The sequence below is a fragment of the Ascaphus truei genome, chromosome 1 (genome assembly GCF_040206685.1).
Source record: "Ascaphus truei isolate aAscTru1 chromosome 1, aAscTru1.hap1, whole genome shotgun sequence".
NCBI lineage: Eukaryota > Metazoa > Chordata > Amphibia > Anura > Ascaphidae > Ascaphus > Ascaphus truei.
The window spans coordinates 388070465-388090084 of NC_134483.1; the positions used below are offsets into that span (position 1 = coordinate 388070465).

Consider the following 19620-nt stretch of genomic DNA (forward strand, 5'->3'; position numbering starts at 1 on the left):
ATCATCAATCTTTCTTCTGCACGAATGATTTTGCAGAAGTTAGTCTGGAATGGTTTTATAGCTTCTTCAATATGTTTCAAGATATAGTCAAACGTTTTTATTGACATTCTCATATATTCGTGGAATTTTTTGCTCGTGCGAACGTAGAATTGGGTTTAATGTGGCAAATTCACCAAGTGTCTCACGCTGACGATTAATTTCATGTACGCTTGTTGTTCTGCCACCCAAAAAAAGCAGTTTTCACATAGACACTCTCCATTAGGGAAAAAAAACACATCTTCTTTGACAAAGACATGCTTAATGTCAAGTTTTTTTTTTTGGCTTATATTATGCTTTCAGCTGCTATTTTCTTTAGTTGTTATGCTTTGCTTTTCTGTTAAATTATCCTCTCTTTACCTCAGAAAGTGTGCCTCAGGTCTCGCACCCTGCCTTTAACAAATACAAGGGGGGGAGGGGGGGCAGGTAAATTCACCTCCTTAACTGGGCACAGGGTCAGGAAAACACCGAACAAGCAGAGACTGGGAGCACATAGGACAATGATTTTACCCACACTGTTTTCCCGCCTCGAGCTGTGACGTTGGCACCATGACGCTCACGTCGGCACTTCGATACCAGCTGACCACGTTGCTCCGCAGCCCGGAGCCATGATGTTCATGTCGGAGCTTCGACCCCTGATGACCCCGTTGCTCCACCTCCGTTCGCGCTCGCTGGCTAGGCGTCAGGGCACCTCAGCACTGCTAACCCCTCTATGGACGTGGCCTAAGAAACATTTCAAGGTGCATTTAGATGTAAACACCTATTCATTTTACTGCATTAATGCTATTTCCATGCAAAAATGTCCAACATTCAGATTCATTAGATAATTCTTTCATTTCCAATCAATATGTTATATGCAAACATTATTCAGATGGTTTATTTGCCTATTTCTCAGGTACTGTATCGGTCTCAATTATCTCCTCAGACATCTTTTTCACTATATGAAATATTGGTTAAGCTGTTTAGACCACTCTTTAATCTCTCCCTGTCCAATTACTGGAGGCGAAGGGAAGCAGACACACAAGGGCTTATGCAAAAAGATATTTAATGTGCCACAAAGAAATCCAACGTTTCGGCAGAATCACACTGCCTTTATCAGGAAGAGCCCTCTCATTGATAAAGGCAGTGAGATTCTGCCGAAACGTTGGATTTCTTTGTGGCACATTAAATATCTTTTTGCATAAGTCCATGTGCCTGCTTCCCTTCCCTGTATTTCCCTGGGATTTCTGGACCTCCCTGGACCCAGTGCAAAAGCAGATAAGTACCCCCCTCCAGTACCATATTGCAGTGTGCATGTACTCCTCTCTATGACAATTAGAGGAGGCAACATTTCTAGCTGAATCTAAATAATACAGGCGATATGCACTATTCAAGAAAAAAATGCAAGTGAGATGCCAAATTGTGGAGGTTTTCTGCAAAGATAATTCCTAATTAATAAGGTAAAAATACCCCAAAAAATTCTGTGTAACATGGTATTCCTTTTTATAGAGAAGGTTATTTTGTTTATATAAGAGTTTAATGAAAATCGACCATAGTGAACAAATGCCATTGCCATGTTTAATCAATAAAATCTAAGTTATTTTGAAATGATAAATCAAATATATATATATATATATATATATATATATATATATATATGGTAGAGAAAAAAGAGAAAAAGCGCCCGATCCATGTGTAAAATCCAAATACAACGTTTTTAAGAAGGAATGACAAGACAAATGCACACTCACAATTTGTCAATGCATTAAAAGCATTGAATGGGTAAACCCATGCGCCAACATGTATCTGCTTGCCGCCCGCTTATATCGTGACGTCGGTCTTCACTGCTACCGTGCACCACGAAGAATCGTCCCTCCGGCAATTCAGACCGACAGTCTATGGTTCCAATCACATAAGTATATTAGTCCATGCGGCTCAGGAAAAGTCTTCCTCTTACTGGCAGAAGGCGTATGAGCTTAGTCCGCCACCGTAGTTTCAGAAAACCACGTGCCCTACGCGTTTCTTCCGATAACGGATTTCATCAGGGGATTTCAATACGATGAATGCTTCACATGCAGCAACTGCAAGCAAACCATAGGGGCGGGAAGCTTCTTTCCCAAGGGAACCAATGTCTTTTGTGTCACATGCCACGAGGAAAAGTTTGCAAAACATTGTTCATCCCCTGATGAAATCCGTTATCGGAAGAAACGCGTAGGGCACGTGGTTTTCTGAAACTACGGTGGCGGACTAAGCTCATATGCCTTCTGCCAGTAAGAGGAAGACTTTTCCTGAGCCGCACGGACTAATCTACTTACGTGATTGGAACCATAGACTGTCGGTCTGAATTGCCGGAGGGACGATTCTTCATGGTGCACCGGTAGAATGAAAGACTGACGTCACGAAATAAGCGGGCGGCGAGCAGATACATGTTGGCGCATAGGTTTACCCATACAATGCTTTTAATGCATTGACAAATTGTGAGTGTGCATTTGTCTTGTCATTCCTTCTTAAAAACTTTGTATTTGGATTTTACACATGGATCGGGCGCTTTTTCTCTTTTTTTTCTTCTCTTTTTTCTCTACTAGATCCGCTGGGAGGTTGCAGACCCCAAAGAAGAAGCAGCCCGGCCATTTTGAAATTCCTACAGATAGAATCATCTATAACGTGAAGGAACACTATTATTTTTATCATTTTTTATTGTTTTTTATTCAATATACATTTTTTTCACAAATTAATCATATATTTCAACAATATAGTTTTTTTTAGATTTTTATTATTCGTATATTTAGTTTTGTGTTTTTTCAATTATATGTTTTTTATTTTTTATACTATTTTATATTTTTCATTTTTTTATCAGTTATTTTTTCACACTCACTTATTAATATTATCACCTGAGTTTCAAATATATATTTTGTTCATTACAACATACAACAAATTATATATTTTCTACAGGTCATCTGTGTTAGCAATTTTGAACGATCTGTTTGCCACTGGGATATATTGCTGTGAGGCTGGTACATGTGTAGGCGCTGTCAAAAATATAAATTTAATATATATATACTATAAAAATACTAAGTGCGTAAATTAACACAATAAAACAATAAAATGTAACAACAAATGCTGCCCCAGTGTTACACTATACACAGTAGTAATATATGGAGAAAAGAAAGAAAACACAGACGCAAATGTTGCTAAACAATAAAAAATTGAGCATATCTTAGACTGGGAACAATGGTTGATATCTTTGGTGAGATCTCTGAAATAAATATGGAAAGAGACAAAATATGGTGAAGTACGTTTTGTATTTGTTACTGCGCAAAAGTAGAAAGCTACTTACAAAGTAGCAGATGATTTAGGCATGTAGGATACAAAGAATCCTCTTATTCCTTAAATTAATTTCCTGGATATCACCAATCGGAAACAATTTGATGGTAAACTCACAATAACCATTTACCGTAAACCCACATCTATGAACCCGTAAACCCACATCTAATGGCTGATAGTCACCATCCCTTTCACATGTTTCACAGCATTGCCACGGGGCAATTTTTACGCCTTAGGCGCAATTGTTCGGAAATCAGTGAATTTAAGATGCAAGCCAAGGACATGATGGGGTAGAGTCCTTGAGAGGGGTTATCACAAGAAGACCTTGAAAAGAGCTTTCCATTGAGCCCTCAATACCCCTAGACCATCTCTCCTCACTGATAAGGCCATATCTTACAAAACAGATTCCAATGTGATAAGGTTTATAGGTACATATAGTAACCAATGGACCACTTTGCGCCATATTCTAAGTAAACATTGGCACATTTTGCTTGAGGATCACGACCTAGCGAAAGTATTACAATCTGCACCCACGATGGTATGCCGTCGTGCCAGAAGTATCAAAGACAGGCTGGTTCATAGCCACCACCAAACCCAACCAGAAAGAACATGGCTGGCACATAAACCACGTGGGACCTACACATGTGGTCGCTGCAAAGCGTGTGCGTTCATTAATGTGGGTAAGGAATTCTCACATTCAGAAGCAAAAACAATCTATCAGATGTATTCCTTTATTAATTGCCTCACCACCGGCGTGGTGTATCTCATAACCTGCAAGTGTGGATTACAATATGTAGGGGAGACCCACAGACCATTTAAAGTACGCATATTGGAGCATCTGGGCTCTATTCGCAACTCCCAAGACACCCCTGTGGCAAGGCATGTAAACAGCCTACACAAGGGGGATACTACGGTCTTACGCTTTATGGGTATAGCTCATGTCCTTTGGGGCCCACGCAAGGGCAACTGGGACCGTAAACTACTTCAATGCGAGTGCAAATGGATACACACATTGAATACACTATTTCCTTTTGGTTTAAATTAAGGTTTTATTTTTTCCTCTTTTCTCTGATTTTTGTTTATTCATTTTTTGATTTGGGATTAGTGGGCTCTTGTGGTATACAGTTCATTATTAACTTTAGTAGAGTCCGTTTTGACTTGACAAAGGCGGATCAGACAGTGTAGCACATTCCTACACTCCTCTTTGCCCTTATGTATTTTTATTTACCTTCATTTCTGGTTTAATATATTATTCCTGTGATTAGATTATTCTATATCTAGTTTCATTTAACCATTTTTTATTTATTATTTTTTATGTTCAAGTTATACATACCCCGTTTGTGTCTATCCATTTTCACTCGCATTCATTAATGTTTTGCATCATCATGCATATTTCTGTTACCCCCTATTGCCTATCAATCTCTATACATTCCAGGCTCCTGCCTGCAATTCCCCTCTCCCCATCCCTTTTTTGTCAGCTCTACAACACTCATACGTTTGTTGTGGCTTTGGTTTGGGTACACACACTGCTATATATTAGCATAAGGCCATTTCGGCATGTAATTTCGCTATCTAGGAGAGTATGTCCCTCCCCTACATAGCCAAGCAATGCAGCCATTGGCTGCAGCCTTGACCAATGGGACTCTACTCACTAATATATAATATGCATGCTAATCTACACTGGCGACACACTTTATTCGAGCTCGGCTAGTCCCACGAATTCGGGTATTCCCGGGTGTATTGAGGTTTGTGACTGTTTTTTGCCCGAGTGCATTGGGTTATTTTCCAGGCAGGGATTGAAGCATTTTATTCCCGCTGGCTGCAATACTGCACAGTATATATATATACACTGCATTACAATTCATGAATGTATGCCATCTGGTAGACACGCGAAGCATTGCAGCCTATTAAATCCTAATCATTATCATTTAACAGATCAGCCGCCCATCAGCCAGGCATGAACCCAGGCTGGGAAGGCAAACGCAACGGGGCTTGTCAGAGGTGAGGAGTGGCGCATTCCAGGTATCTGCCAGGTACATACTGGGTATTTGCTCGAATAAAGTGTGTCGGTGCAGTAGGCTTCTCAACCCCTCCTCCCCATGAAAAAGCACGTCATAGCGTGAAACGGTCATCGGGCTATAGTGACGTCATCACGTTGACGGTCACGTGGGCGGCGTCGGAGAGTTTTTGCAGCTCCCACGATTGGGAGTTTTCTCGGAAAGCTACACACATGGCTATACATACTGGGTTCTAATCACTCAGCTATTGCTGCAGCAACATCTACCAGGTCGTATTCATCCTGTTTGTTCTTGTTTATGCTGCATTACCTCTGTACACCTATTTATAAGTGTATTTTACCTACCAGTGATACCAGACACAGTGACATTCTGCTGGCTTTCACTCGGAGGGTTAACCACAATCATAGTATGTCGCACTACAGTTATGTTCTAGCAGAGCTATATACTCAGTGTGTCTAGCTTTCCTTATAAGAGGGACTTCCCCATTACGAACAGTGTATTTTCTGCACATTAGTAAGGTATAGCTACACAGTCAGGTTAATATAAATTGGACCCTTTTCCATTTACATATATGTCATGAGGAAACTAATATAGGTCCTATTAACCTTTGAATATTACCCTACTGCTCCTTGTACGCCCATTAGGGGATCTTTTAAGTCACTGTGTACTTTAGATGTACTTTAGATGTAATTTTATGCATTTCGCCGTGTTTTATTTTGTATTAAAGTTGTCATGATTGTCTGTTTAGCTTTAGATTACTCCTACAGGGGAGGCTATTCTCCAGCCAGTTGCGCAATTGGTTGTCATATCTACCAATGGGCTAGCTTATTCAGCAACTCGTGCGATACTTGGAGTCCCCGTGACGTCATCGTTGGGGGCGGGAGCCAGAGTTTATAACAGGGAACATAACAGACGCGCATTTACTCTTTGATAAAGGGACTTAGGTCCTGAAACGCGTCAGAGTGTCTTGTACTCCCTATGACCACCTAATAAATTCTTTTTAATCCGGAACTGGTTTGCAGCCCCCATTGCTTGTATTTGCAGTGCTCCGCCATTGGACCCCACGGGACCACACACTAGCTTTAGATTAGCTCGTGTCAATTAGATTGGCTAGTGTCAATGTTTACCTAACATCATATATTGCATGCTGTCTATCTTAAAATCGTTTAACCTTTAATGTTAATATCCATATTGATGATTTGAAAAGCACCTTTTGAATTTGCCGCCTTTGGAGCACACGCGACCGCGAGAAGCACAGGATTTGGAGGCACCATCCACACTGTGACGGGCGCCTCTGCGCATGCCCGTACTGCTTTACCAACAGACAGTGATTTCCTGCCCCTGCTACAGCGTGGATGAACGCGTCCTCCATCACCAAACATCTACACGCGGCGCCTACTGATAATCCATCTGGGAGCTGTGCCAGCCACTATGAGAGGGGATACTCTCTAAATTATCCACTGCGGTTTAACATCTTGGCTTCGGTAAGCGGGCAATTCGGCTAGATATCGATTGGGTCCTTTACTTTGTCCATTTGTGCTTAATTGTACTGTATGTTTTTATATTATATTAAATACATCTTTTTTAGTCTAGTGTGTGGTTCAGCAACATTGCCATTTTTTGTTTGTTTGTTTGTTTGTTTTTTTTAGTGTCTTAACAGTATTACACTATGTATTTCTTTTGATTCACGCCGGCTGAGATCTTCTCTCCATCACATCTGGTTGTATATTTAATTTATTTATCTACCATACTGTGTGTTTAGCGCCATTGATACCCATCCAGTACCATTACCAGTCACTTTACTGATACTTTTTGATAAATATTTTGGACCTAGGTATGAGTGCAATTATGAGGGACTTTCAGTGACGTCGCTTGGCCACTTGGTGTGTTCTTGTATATTTGCTTCCCTCTGCAACACCTTTATTCTCCTTGCGTATGGTGCCAATTTACACCTAAAGTAAATATTAACACATTGGCATGCCTAAATGTGAGCTATTCTGTTTCTTGGGTTCTTTTCCTTAGCTTTTAGTTATTCTACAAATAGAATCAATATCCAGGATGTATGCCACCAAAGGCACGTCTGTAAATAACTCAATCACTATTTCAAGTAATGGAGAGGCAACATGAGAATTAATTCTGAAATAAGACTGTTTAATTACACATCACAGAATAGTTATCTGATAACAGTTACTATAGCAACAAGAAAAATGCTGCACTATTTCTTTCATAACGTATCAAGATGTGTTTTGAATTTTTTTTCAATTGCATTGAATAGAAGAACGGACAAACAGAAGCAGTCCCTTATTAGCATACCGTATAATAGATATGTATTTGTGTAAATGTACCCAATAATGTAACATGTTCTCTATAAATTTTAATGTTTCATCTTTCAAGTCTAAAATATCTCTTAAAGGCGAAAGATAAAATGTTATAATATTTATGTATGTACAAAGTCAAGGGTTGTTCAGATAATCATTCTACAAGTTGTTCTGCACATTTTAATGTTATTAATGCATGACTAAACCTCCCTTGAATTCCTTTTATTTTTGTTGGTTAGTGTTCATATGGGATTATTAGGAGAGAGAGAGAGAGAGAGAGAGAGAGAGAGAGACAGACAGACACCTGGAATAGGTATTCAAATAAATTTAAATAGATTAATATATTAATACCAAGAATAAACCAACATAGTGTCAATGCCTAATGAATCAATTGAATAAATGGTGTTAAATAAAAACCAAATATTAATATCAAACTGTGAATAAGGAAGGAAAAGAAGTAAAAACCAGTCCTTTCAACAATGTCCAACAAATGGTGCAATAGTGTTCCTGGTAAGGGGGCTCCGGCTGCTCTCAAGGGGATTAACCATATCCGTATGGAATCTGCAGAAAAGAGAGAGGAGAGAGCGCACGCCCCGTAGTATAAAACCGTATATTTAATGATGGGAAAGGAAGGGAGGGGAAAGAAATAAACTCACAAGGGTACAATGATTAAAAGCATTTCGTGACAATATCACCACCATCCGGTATTTGTACTCAAATCAGAAGTCCATCAGTCTCTCAGAGATGAAGGGGCAGTGATCCGTCCAGTTGTCCAGGGTACATCAGATATTGTACAGCAAAACGTCCCAGGAATCCCAGAGAATGTCTCCTTGCTGGATGGCCTCTGTATTGTTTGGCGCTCGAACCGGCCACTTCCTGCGCATGCTTGATGACGTAATGTCTGTGCGTATTGAGTAATGATGCTCCCTGACGTGTTTCATCACACACGGGTGACTTTTTCAAAGGGTAGCCCGATCCTAGTGAAATATGATAAGATACAAAAATTTTAATATTCCCAGTAAACTCCAATAAATACAAACTCACAAACAACGAAAAAAATCAAGCATGTAATGGGAGAACTCATTCACCAACGCTGGAACCGCTGCTCTGCTCACACTTCCTGCATCCACATGTTGAATAGGACCTCTGAGTTCCGTCCAGCAGGAGCCTCAGAGCGGACACAGCCTCCTCCGTTGTAACCCGGAAATGAACTGTATGGCCGGGGTTCCGGATGGGAGAGGGGAGCGGATATGACCACGGGATGCCCTGAGGAAGGTCCCTCTACGAGGACCGAAACGTTGGCGGCCCTGTGTTCACAATACACATTTTTTGGACTACTAATGCGGTGTGCTGTCTTGTTATCAGGATCCCCTGGTCACTATATATATATATTTTTTTTTATTTTTAAGTGTCTCGTGAAAGGTATTATATAATACAACATTGTGGAAGAGAAAAGAATCAAGAGTCTAGTTCTTTTGAGAACAGATAAAGCCTGGTTAATCCTGCAGTCAGAGTCCCATTGGTTTCCAAAGCCTTATTTAACAAATATGAGAGAAAAAAGGCTCCAAGCGCATGGATCGTAGTTGCCAGGGTACAGTGCAAAAGAGAAAAAAAATAAAAAAAATATTATAACAGTCCCAATAAAATATTAAGACATAGTATACTCATGTACATAGTTTGTCAAAAAGAAATGGAGACAAAAAAATTATTGCATTTGGCTTATCCAAACTTTTAACATATATTTAAGAGTAATCTTCTTTTTCAGAGAAAGGAATAAATTGCTTAAATTAAGTTTAATTGGTGCAAACAAATAATAAAAAGACAAATGTCTAGAGCAACAGCTGACAAGTAACTAGCTCTCAATTACAAATTACTGAGCACAGTCCCACATAGAAATGTAAAGGGTATTGGTAAATGTCACAATCAAATGCCAGTCAATAAGGCTTGACGTCCACTAAGTCCAGCAAGGTCAGCTTTTTGCGGAGGTACTCAGTCAGGGAAGTAAATGAATTTCCACGCACTTCCCTGTACAAGCCTCTACCTAGCAATCGCGCAGATCTTAAAGTTGAGTGATGCCGAACTCCCTCTCCACTCTTGAGCCAGACCGTGGCATGCTTACCGCTCCCACATACACCAATGATCTGGAGGGGTAGTTGTATCCTTACCCTATGGTAGTAGCCAGTTCAAATTTGCAAAGACGCTGGAACGGAAACTCCAAAAGGACAAACGCAGGCACTGTCTGTTGCTCGGTGGACACCAAAATTCCAAGAAGGCGCTGCTGACTTTCAATCAGCTGGTATCCACCTCAGACTGTTCACATGCAGGAGCTGATGTATGGAAATTCCTTAGGTCCAAAACACCAAACACATTTATTCAAAGAGTTGGCTTCTTCAGAACATGTTTCTCTTTTATACCCTGGAAACTATGGTCCATGCGCTTGAAGCCATTCTTCTCTCATAGTTGTTAGCTGTGCATTAATGCCTATACGTAAATTGAAGCTGACATTTCTGTCTCTAATGCTAACTACAATGTTGCCCTTTGAGTCATGGCTGCAGATGTGGGAGCAAATCAAGGAGAGGCAAAAATAGATGGGTAAAAACCATCAATAATTTTTTGGTCATATGCTAATCATATTTTATTTGTTGGTGACACAGAATATGGAAGCCAGCTTTATCTTCTTACTCCATTTGCAAATCCAGGTACTCCAGCAGAACATATATATTTTGAGACACAAATTAACTAGTTGGAGTGAAAGTAATTTCAGGTGTCTGGATAGGTCAGTAGGTGTGGCACAATATGCACATATGAAAGGTGCAGAAATTGTGGCGACTTCCCTCATTGAACATAATATAGCAATCCCTAAATACATTACAGGTAACAGATAAGCATCTGGAGGACTGCAGGGCCATGCTACATATTGCATATCATTGTATGTCTCACTGATATTATAATCTATATTTAACATTTTTGATGTCAGTCTTTTTTCTGTACAGATTGTCATTTGTTAACAAACACACAGATACCCAGCAAGCTCTCAGAAACCCCCCAAAATGACCACTATATATATATATATATATATATATATATGTGTATATGTATATGTGTCAAAAGGAGTGCTACTGGGCGTGGCTAATTGTATAAAACAAGAAACAAAAAAGTCCAGAGCTACATCCAATGTGACAAAAATACACAGTGAAATACCTATATATCTCTTGAAAAAAGGGTCATTTAGTTAACCCTTTGGCCAAAGCGTATAAGCCTGTGAGCCACTTTCAAGGCATGACCATAATATCGCAGGTCCTAACAATAACTGGTTAAAATCCTTATTTACCTCTATAATTAGAGGAAGGATGATCCTGGCATTGAACCTGTCGCAACCAGCTGCATGAAAAGAAAACCTGCTTATTTGGACAGTGGGGAGAGGTGAGCTTTAAACCCTGGGTGGGAGGAGCCACTAATCTCCAGAAAGTACAGAAACTACTGTCAAACTATAATACTGTACAGTATACCTGTTTAACTACAGTATACTGTACAGTATATACTGTAACTCTATACTACATTATAACTACTGTATAACTATAACAAGTTGAAACAATTTAAAACAATATATATATTTATTTATTTTGGAGTAAAAACATTTACTACTGTAGGTTAGACACATCATGACAGGATTTAATACTGTACAGTAGAAAGTGGAGAGAAAGGGCTGACATAAAAAGGTTAAAATGGTTATTTTGAGTGCCATACTTACCTGTATCATACTTGCTGTACCTGAACTTACAGTGTCTTCCTACCTTCCTGTTGCCTGCCCATTACGCTGTAAAAGAATGGGCAACACATTCGCAATATGATCTATATATTTATTACATCTCTCTACGGTGAGTATGTTGTTCCAAAAACTCAGTATGCCTTTTGCAAATGCATCCTTCTTTGACGGTTTCACCACTTTTCTGATATGATCCTTCAGTTGATGCCATACCAATTCGATGGGATTCAAATCTGGCTATCTGGAATTGGAGGGGGGACAGAAGGTGAATTAGTTAAAGAGATATAAACAGTGTAAAACAATGAGAAAGTGTTACCGTACTTACTCCGGTGGCGTCTTTACCTAGTTGATACCGCTGGCAAGAATATGCGCAAAAGACGCGGTGTGTTTTGGATCATTGTCCTGGAAGAAATGGTGACCAGCTGGAAATTCACGTGTAATGTATTCGACAATCTCGGGCACTATTTGCTCTTGGAAAAATAATTTATTTATGATTCCTGTAACAAGAAAAGAAAAGTGCTCCAAATACTGTACACTTGTACAGTGCATAAGGTGCATGTGACTTGATGCATTATTTTACCGTCAAAGATGATGATGCATCCTGGTAAATGTGTATTTTCTTATAGGCAGAACAAAGAATGACTTAAAAAGCAGAATAATATATAGGTTATCCCCTTGGTTGCCATATTGTACACATACTAACCTTTTCATGGCTATATGTCATTACACTTGTGGAAGGTTTTAATACATCGAAAAAAGAGCTGAAGCAGGTATTCAAACATATCTAGTTTTATGCAGATCACATGGCATGTTCTGTATTGAATAATGTGAGGTTTCTATGCTTGAGGCATAGAAAGTACCTGCTCAAATTATTTAATTTTCACTTTTAATTTTAACATTTTAATACCTCTATTTGACTTCAAATGTTTGCACTTAGAATGATTTTGTTTTAGTACCAATGCATTAAACCATAAAATACTGTCATGGTGTGATTCTGCTGGATCTGTTCTCCATTCCAAAATTGCAAATAACCTCAATAAAGTTGTCATTTAAAAAAAACAAATTTATATTTATTCACAAACTTGCTGCAGAGTATGTCAGATGCCACTAAAATGCCAATAAACATCCTTCTTATTATATGTACTAGAAGAACAGCACACAGTCATCCTTTGTTACCAAGAAGAAATATTCGTAGTCATTTAATATCTAATACCTCAATAATGTGATTACTGAATCGAGACTTTGGCAAGTAATGAATATAGATTTGTGTAATTTCTGTATGTTTGTATGTATAGCTTTATTTATATAGCACCATTAATGTACATAGCTCTTCACAGCAGTAATACACGTGTTCTAATCATAAAAAGAACAAATAATACAAATAACACATGAAGGGGAGAAGTGCTACAGACATAAAAGTGACATTTAGGAAAAGGAGTCTCTGTCCCAAAGAGCTTACAATCAAATTGGTAAGTTGGAAGAACCCACAGAGACAGTAGGAAGGTGTTCTAGTAAGTGTTTAGTGTCTACTGCTTTTTTCTTGTTTCATTCCAGTGAATATCCTAGTTATGATATTTATCAATTATTCTCATATCTGAGCTTAACTAATTCTGAAGTGCACCTTTTTCATTATATCGTTTTTACTTATGTATTTTTATTGTGTAATTTTTTTTTAACTTGTTCTTTATTTGAGTTTACTGTAAGAAAGGTGGGGATGGGATACAGAACGAAAAGAGGGTGTCGTGTTACTTTTAAATTACATACATTTGTATATGCCTATGTAACACATTGAATGGGGTAGACATTAACGACATCACTGTTAGCGTAGTGCATAAAATAACTAATATAAAAAATCAACTAATAAGACTGGAAGAGGAGAAAAGGAAAGAAAAAATGTCATTGCTGTTAGAATACTTTTCCACATGCAGATAGTAAATACATATTAATAATCATACCTTCGTGGAATATGGAATACCCTCCGGGTCCGCCGTGATGTTTTATACGGTTTAGGTCCCATCGCACTGAGATTACTTCAAGAGTTTTACTTTTTTTTTTTTGTGGGTTTTTACGACTCTCCTATTTTATGTTTTTTCAAATTTGGAGAGTTCCCCTATTAAGATATCTGTTTCCTATATAAATTCTGCATGGTTCCCATACTTTATTTATTTATTTATTTTTAACATTTTTATTAGGAAACAGGCAAGTTTACAGGCAAATTTCACATCACAGTATCCTAATACACTTTGATTTTCAAATTTTCCATACTGGAGGGGGGGGGGGGGAGTGTACCGCCAAGAGTGGCGCGACCTTAAGAATTTCTGAAATGTGTCATTTTGTATCCCCGTCAAATTTTCCATAAGACAGACCCTCCATAGTCTCGCTTTTATTGCATCTAGGGCTGGATGTTGTTCCTGTTTCCAGGCCTTGGCTATTTCCCATCTGGCGGCTGTATATATATGTGTCAGTAACTTATTTTCATTTGTTTCCATATTTTCAATTGGTCTGCATAGCAGAGCTGCCCAGGGATCTAAGGGGAAGACAACCCCGAGAATTGCTGGTGACATACCATGTGTGGCCTTCCATAGCTTTGTAACCTTTGGAAACATCCACCATACATGTACAAACGATCCCTGCTGACCACATCCCATTGTACAGAGGGGTGACATATTTATGAAAAATGTGGACAATCTTAGTGCGGTATAATACCATTGGTGGAGCATTTTATATGCATTTTCTTTAATTGGGACACATTAACTACTTGCAATCCCTTCAAATAGTGTAATTTTAACGTGTTTATTAAATATATAAACTTTTTGGTCCTCTATGTTAATACTGAGGAGTATTTTATTGTATCATATATGTATGTATCTATTTTTGATACTGATTGTTGCCTCATAAACTGGTAACATACTTACTAATTATTAATGAGTAAGAAAAAGAGAGTAGGGTGATTGCTGCGAGACAAGAAACAGTCTCCCAGAGAACCCCTTACAGTGCACTCGCCTACAGATTTAGATCACGGTTATGACATACAGTAAAAGAAGACAGGACTTGTACTGATGCACAGTAATGAAAATCTGAATGATATACATTTTTAAATAACGCCTTAAAGTGGTGGATAAATGGTAATTTTAAAATAATTTATAAAAGTCAATTTTAAAATAAGACGGGGTGAAATGGTTGACACACATACACATAAGGATACACGTTTGGGCCGTTTTAATATATGCTCCCATAGGATCTACATATAGGTGTATTGCTATACTCTCCTAGTAATGTTCATAATGGTTATTGCATGAGTTGTGCCCCTTCATATCTCATTCTGCCCATATTTAGAGAGTTTGTGGTATATAGAGTTCCTATATGTCTCACACTGCAATTATTCCAGTAGTGGTTACTTAATATACAGTAGGATGTATTGGCCACCCAGTTTATGCATGTGGGTGGATATCGGTATACATGGTAGATATACTATTAGATCACTGCTTCAGTGAACGTGGTATTAGTTCACTGAGGAGTGTATGCGCTTGTAAAAAGTTAATTTCCTATATGAGCCTAATGAAGGTTCAACTTAGAGGTGTGTGTGTGTGTTAATCAGTATGGATACACATTCAATTGGATTTTTGGAATTAACTCGTATTTTCTTTTTATTAGTATATGACCAATATTATAGACATTCCAATCTATGAAGCATATAAATCCATTTTTTGACGCAGCCATTATTATGGTGAATATGAGTATACTTCACCATGAAGTGTGCCTTTTTAAGCGTATAAATCCATTTGTTTACACAGCCACTATTGTGGTGAATTTAAAGATATTTCACCATAAAGTGTGTGAATAGATTACTTTTGGCCAAACCCAGTCGTTGCTACGTAACACTCAAACACTGTCCCAGTGAATATATATTGTATTCACTTCGCAGTGTAGATATAGATGGCTTTGTTGGCATAATCACTACTGTGGTAGATGTAAATTCACTTCAACAAGGAGTGTGAGTAGGTTACTTGGGACAGGATATAGCGATTTCCATATATCATTTAATCATTGTTTCAGTGAACATGATGTTATTTCCCTTTACAGTGTAATTCCAAATGATCATACAGTACATAACTATTACTGTGGATCGTATTGACCACTGTCTCAGCGGTTACAGTGTTGTTTCCACTGTGCAGTGTTTGAAATAAAGTAATACGGGATACCTGATGATAGTGTGTGACTTTGGGTAACAGGGGATCATGCTGAAACCGAAACCGTCGGAGCCTGCTGATACGTGTTGTTGTTCTCACAGTTCATAGCTAAGACTGCCGTGCTCTTCCGGGTGATGTCATCACGCAACCTCGGTTCTCCTGGCGTATATTTCGCTGTCACTTTCGAGGAAAGAGCGTTCCTGTAGACGGTAAGTTTAAGTACCCTCCCCTGTAATGGGGGCAGGGCAGGTAAAGGGTGCTAGGATACAGGTAACCATTTAATGTACATTGAGATGACATGAATACAGCAGCAGTGATAAGAAACTGGGGCGCTGTTTCAATCAAATATAATAGGCTATGTGGGGGGGGGCCCTCTTCTCAAATAGCACGTTGCTATGTGAACATGATAAAAATAAAGACAAGAAAATACGAAAATACTGGCCCCAAGCCTTCGCTGCAGCTCAACCAAAAAAAGGACCTTCCCTGGATCCTCATACAGTACAGTGTGGATGGACAGATTACGGTAAGTGCAAAAACAAAGAATAAGAAGAAAGCAATTGTGAATAAAAATTCTATAAATCACGGCTTGTAAGAATAATTGTCTTCAATGCGGGGGAGGGAATGAGTAGACTCTCCACTTCAGCAATATTCCTGACCACATTCCAAGCAATGCAGACTCCACAGTCCCCTTCCGCTGTATGCATGCTGCATCTATCGCCTCCGCTTTTGTTGAGGGGAGACACTGCACCTCTCCTACTCCCCTATACCTTGCGCACGGTCAGGGGTGCTGGGAGGAGATATTCAAACAGTGGTGCCTACTCGCATTCATACATGGGTGTCCACAGATCAACAGCCAATAGCCTCAGCAGAGGGGAATCCTCACCATACGTCACGTGTCACAGGGAGTTGCGATGGCTTAGTATGTCCAAATCTAGCATGTTTCGCTACTGCTTCATCAGAGATAACAGGCCTACATATAAACATTGGGGTTTCTGACTCAAAAAACATACAATCTAAACCATTTCCTAAACTTGTTTTTAATCTCTTTTAATGATCAATTTACTACACTATCTATATATATATATATATATATATATATATATATATATATATATATATATATATATATATATATATATATATATATATTTATTTATTTAAAAAAAAATCCCCCTCTCTCTCTTTGTACCATACACCCATGGGCATATACATTTGCATTGAGATCATTGTTTGGGAGGTCATCTTACAGTACATGAGATAGGATAGGGGAAGTTTGTTTTTTCACTGATTGATATTTACATATTCTACAGTATGTATTGAATTTACTATATATATATTATTATATTCAATTTTTATCTATAGCACTTATTTTTTTATATTTCACAAGCGGTTCCACATTTAATTAATGTATCTTTTTCCAATACTCTCAGATGCCCTTTCCTTATCTTGTAATTTCCATTACAATGATTTTCATGAAATCTGAAAATTCTCAGTTCAAATAAAGTACTATAAAACCATTTCATCAATGTCCACCTTGAAATATAAACTTAATTCACAGAATGAAGGCCTTTATTCAATTGTGTATGTGCAGCGGCATGAAATGTGGAAACATCTGCCATTTTGTATGACTATACAGTACAACTATTGTTGTCTCGGTTAAACTGCCTGTAGACATTCGCAATTGTTTTTGTGAAATTAAAAATATATTTTTGTATATACAGTAGGGTTGATGCTGTATGCAGTGTTGTGCATAGAATGAGCAATGTGTACTTGCCCTAAGAATGTTATAATCTAATTTTGCTGCCTGAGGCACAGAAAGGTAAACAGTTGTAGCCATGTGTTAAAAATGGTATACAGTTCTCTCTCATGCTGGCAGTAAGCCTGGTAAGTATACAGGATTGCCAGCATCAATCATGGAGGTTTTCCCTCACACCCTGGTGAGGTATCATATGTACATGAGGGGAGTGGTAACAGACCTTGTGTCCATTGTTAGTGACACAGGAGGTGGAGCCATTTCCTTGGTATATAAGACACAGCACTGCCCAAAGTTAGTGTTCAACTTGTGTGTCAGCTTGTCTTGGTTAAGTTGAAGGTCAAGTGTGATTCTACAGCAAATAGTCTGACCTGCAGCAGTAAGGCTGGCAGGGCCTACACTGTGTTCAGGGACCTGGCACAGGTGGTGATCTCCCTGAGGGGAGAGGTGATCCAACTCCATTGGGAGGGCAGATCTTCTGAACGGAGAGCACAGAAGAAGATGAGCGGCTAAGCTGTTTGCTGCGAGGGGCAGTCTGCCTATACGTCAATATAGATGCCCTTGTTCACAAGAACCCCAATGTGTGAGTGTGAAGTTACTCCACATCGGAAGGCACCACCAAGAAGGAGTTCCTCATCAGAACCATCTCCTTGCGGACGCAGAGATCCTCATGAAGTGGAGGCGCTGCACTGTATGTAGGTAGGACTCTAGCACACTACCTCAGCTGCCTGTCTGGGTTGGCATTCCCCACACAACATCATGCGGGAGACTCAGGAGTCCTGTAGCCAACAGGTGCACCACCAGACACAACCATGTAATGGGGACTGGTTAGACCACAGGGGGCCAATGTGAGATTGGGTGGGTCAGTCAGGTCAGAAAGTCTGTTACACAGTATAAAAAAAAAAAAGCTAAAGCAGGTATTCAAACCGGGTTTACTTTCTTCAAAAGCAATGACATTACCACTGAGCTACTGTACTCCTTCGTGCCAATTTGACATTCTTGATGAAACACTCAGCTCTGTAAAAACAATAACCCTTTGTACCTCTTTGTCATTAATTCCTATATGCTATCCATTGAATTTTATACTTGTGAAAGTTCATTTGCATCTGCTTATCCATAGAGCAAGTATTGATTAGGGAACTACGAACAAAATGCCAGAGTCTTATGAAATCTTAATGCAATGTACAGTATAAGTACATACAGTACACATATCATTTTTACCTCAATAACATTCATCAGTGCAGAACCTTGAGATATAGATTGGCCTTGCTTTAAAACAAAGTAAACTTGGAGGAATATGCTGTAGTTACAGTGTCTAGTATCAATGCATATAACAGAACATTAATGAGAACGTGAAGACTACATTAACATGCTCGGTGTCAAATAATTACACAGAGTTAATGTGTATTATCAATTTAAGACAATGGCATGCTTATAGGGCCTGCACTCAAAAAAAACATTAACGTATGCAATAATTTACAAAGATTCGCTAACCTGAAGGCTCTAGTCTATCATTCTGGATTATTGAATGGATGTCCCAATGTAATCAAGATGGAAAGAGAATGTTACGTACTGTAGGTTGTATGGTGTACAGATAGATTTCACTAGTGTAGCCCACCCTTAGGGCTGTAACTTATACTGTGTAGCAGGCTTAAAGCTACATCTTCTGGTAGTGCTTTATTTACCCAGGAGATTCTGAATTGGTTTCTCTATGAATGATGAACAAGGTGAGAAAACATTGTTTGCACAGCCCTGTTTACTATAATATGCTTTGGGAACCATAATATAATGCAAAATTGACTGGCAGTGGTTCCACCTGAAGTGGCTAATAAACCTAATAAGTAGCCAGATAATTCTTCAGGAAATCTATAAGAGATAAACAATCCCAATAGCAATATGGCAATGCAAGTTATAAGAAAGTCAATAGCACAAAGGGAATCATTTAAAGCATCTCTTTCCTGGAACAAAAATGGTCTATAAAATAAATATAAAAATAATTAAAAATGACAATGACAGCACATAAAACCCACTTTCATCATCACCAAGGTGTCAGAGTTCAGCTTGCACTTGTATGCAGAAAAATAGGCAATTAACAATGTGTGAACTGAGCTGCTGAAGCAGTTAACTCATTAGGGGTACATCCATTAAGGCTCCATCAAATCAGAGCTCATAAGTGACGTTACCTAAAACAGGAATGAACATTATGTTCCCTAACTTAACATTGTATTATCAAAGC

At 38.7% G+C, this 19620-nt stretch overlaps 2 long non-coding RNA genes across 2 annotated transcripts in view; one reads left to right on the plus strand and one right to left on the minus strand.

Moving 5' to 3' along the window:
• Positions 1-7547: 7547 nt before the first annotated feature.
• On the minus strand, positions 7548-16049 carry LOC142501484 (uncharacterized). Its single transcript, XR_012803505.1, has 3 exons — positions 15644-16049; positions 11767-11938; positions 7548-11682 (listed from the first exon to the last, which is right to left on the minus strand). It is a non-coding gene; the product is annotated as an uncharacterized LOC142501484 (long non-coding RNA).
• The window catches only part of LOC142501477 (uncharacterized), a 36026-nt gene continuing 32169 nt past the window's right edge, over positions 15764-19620 (plus strand). The window contains exon 1 of the long non-coding RNA XR_012803502.1: positions 15764-15840. This is a non-coding gene — a long non-coding RNA (uncharacterized LOC142501477). The remainder of the gene's footprint in view (positions 15841-19620) is intronic.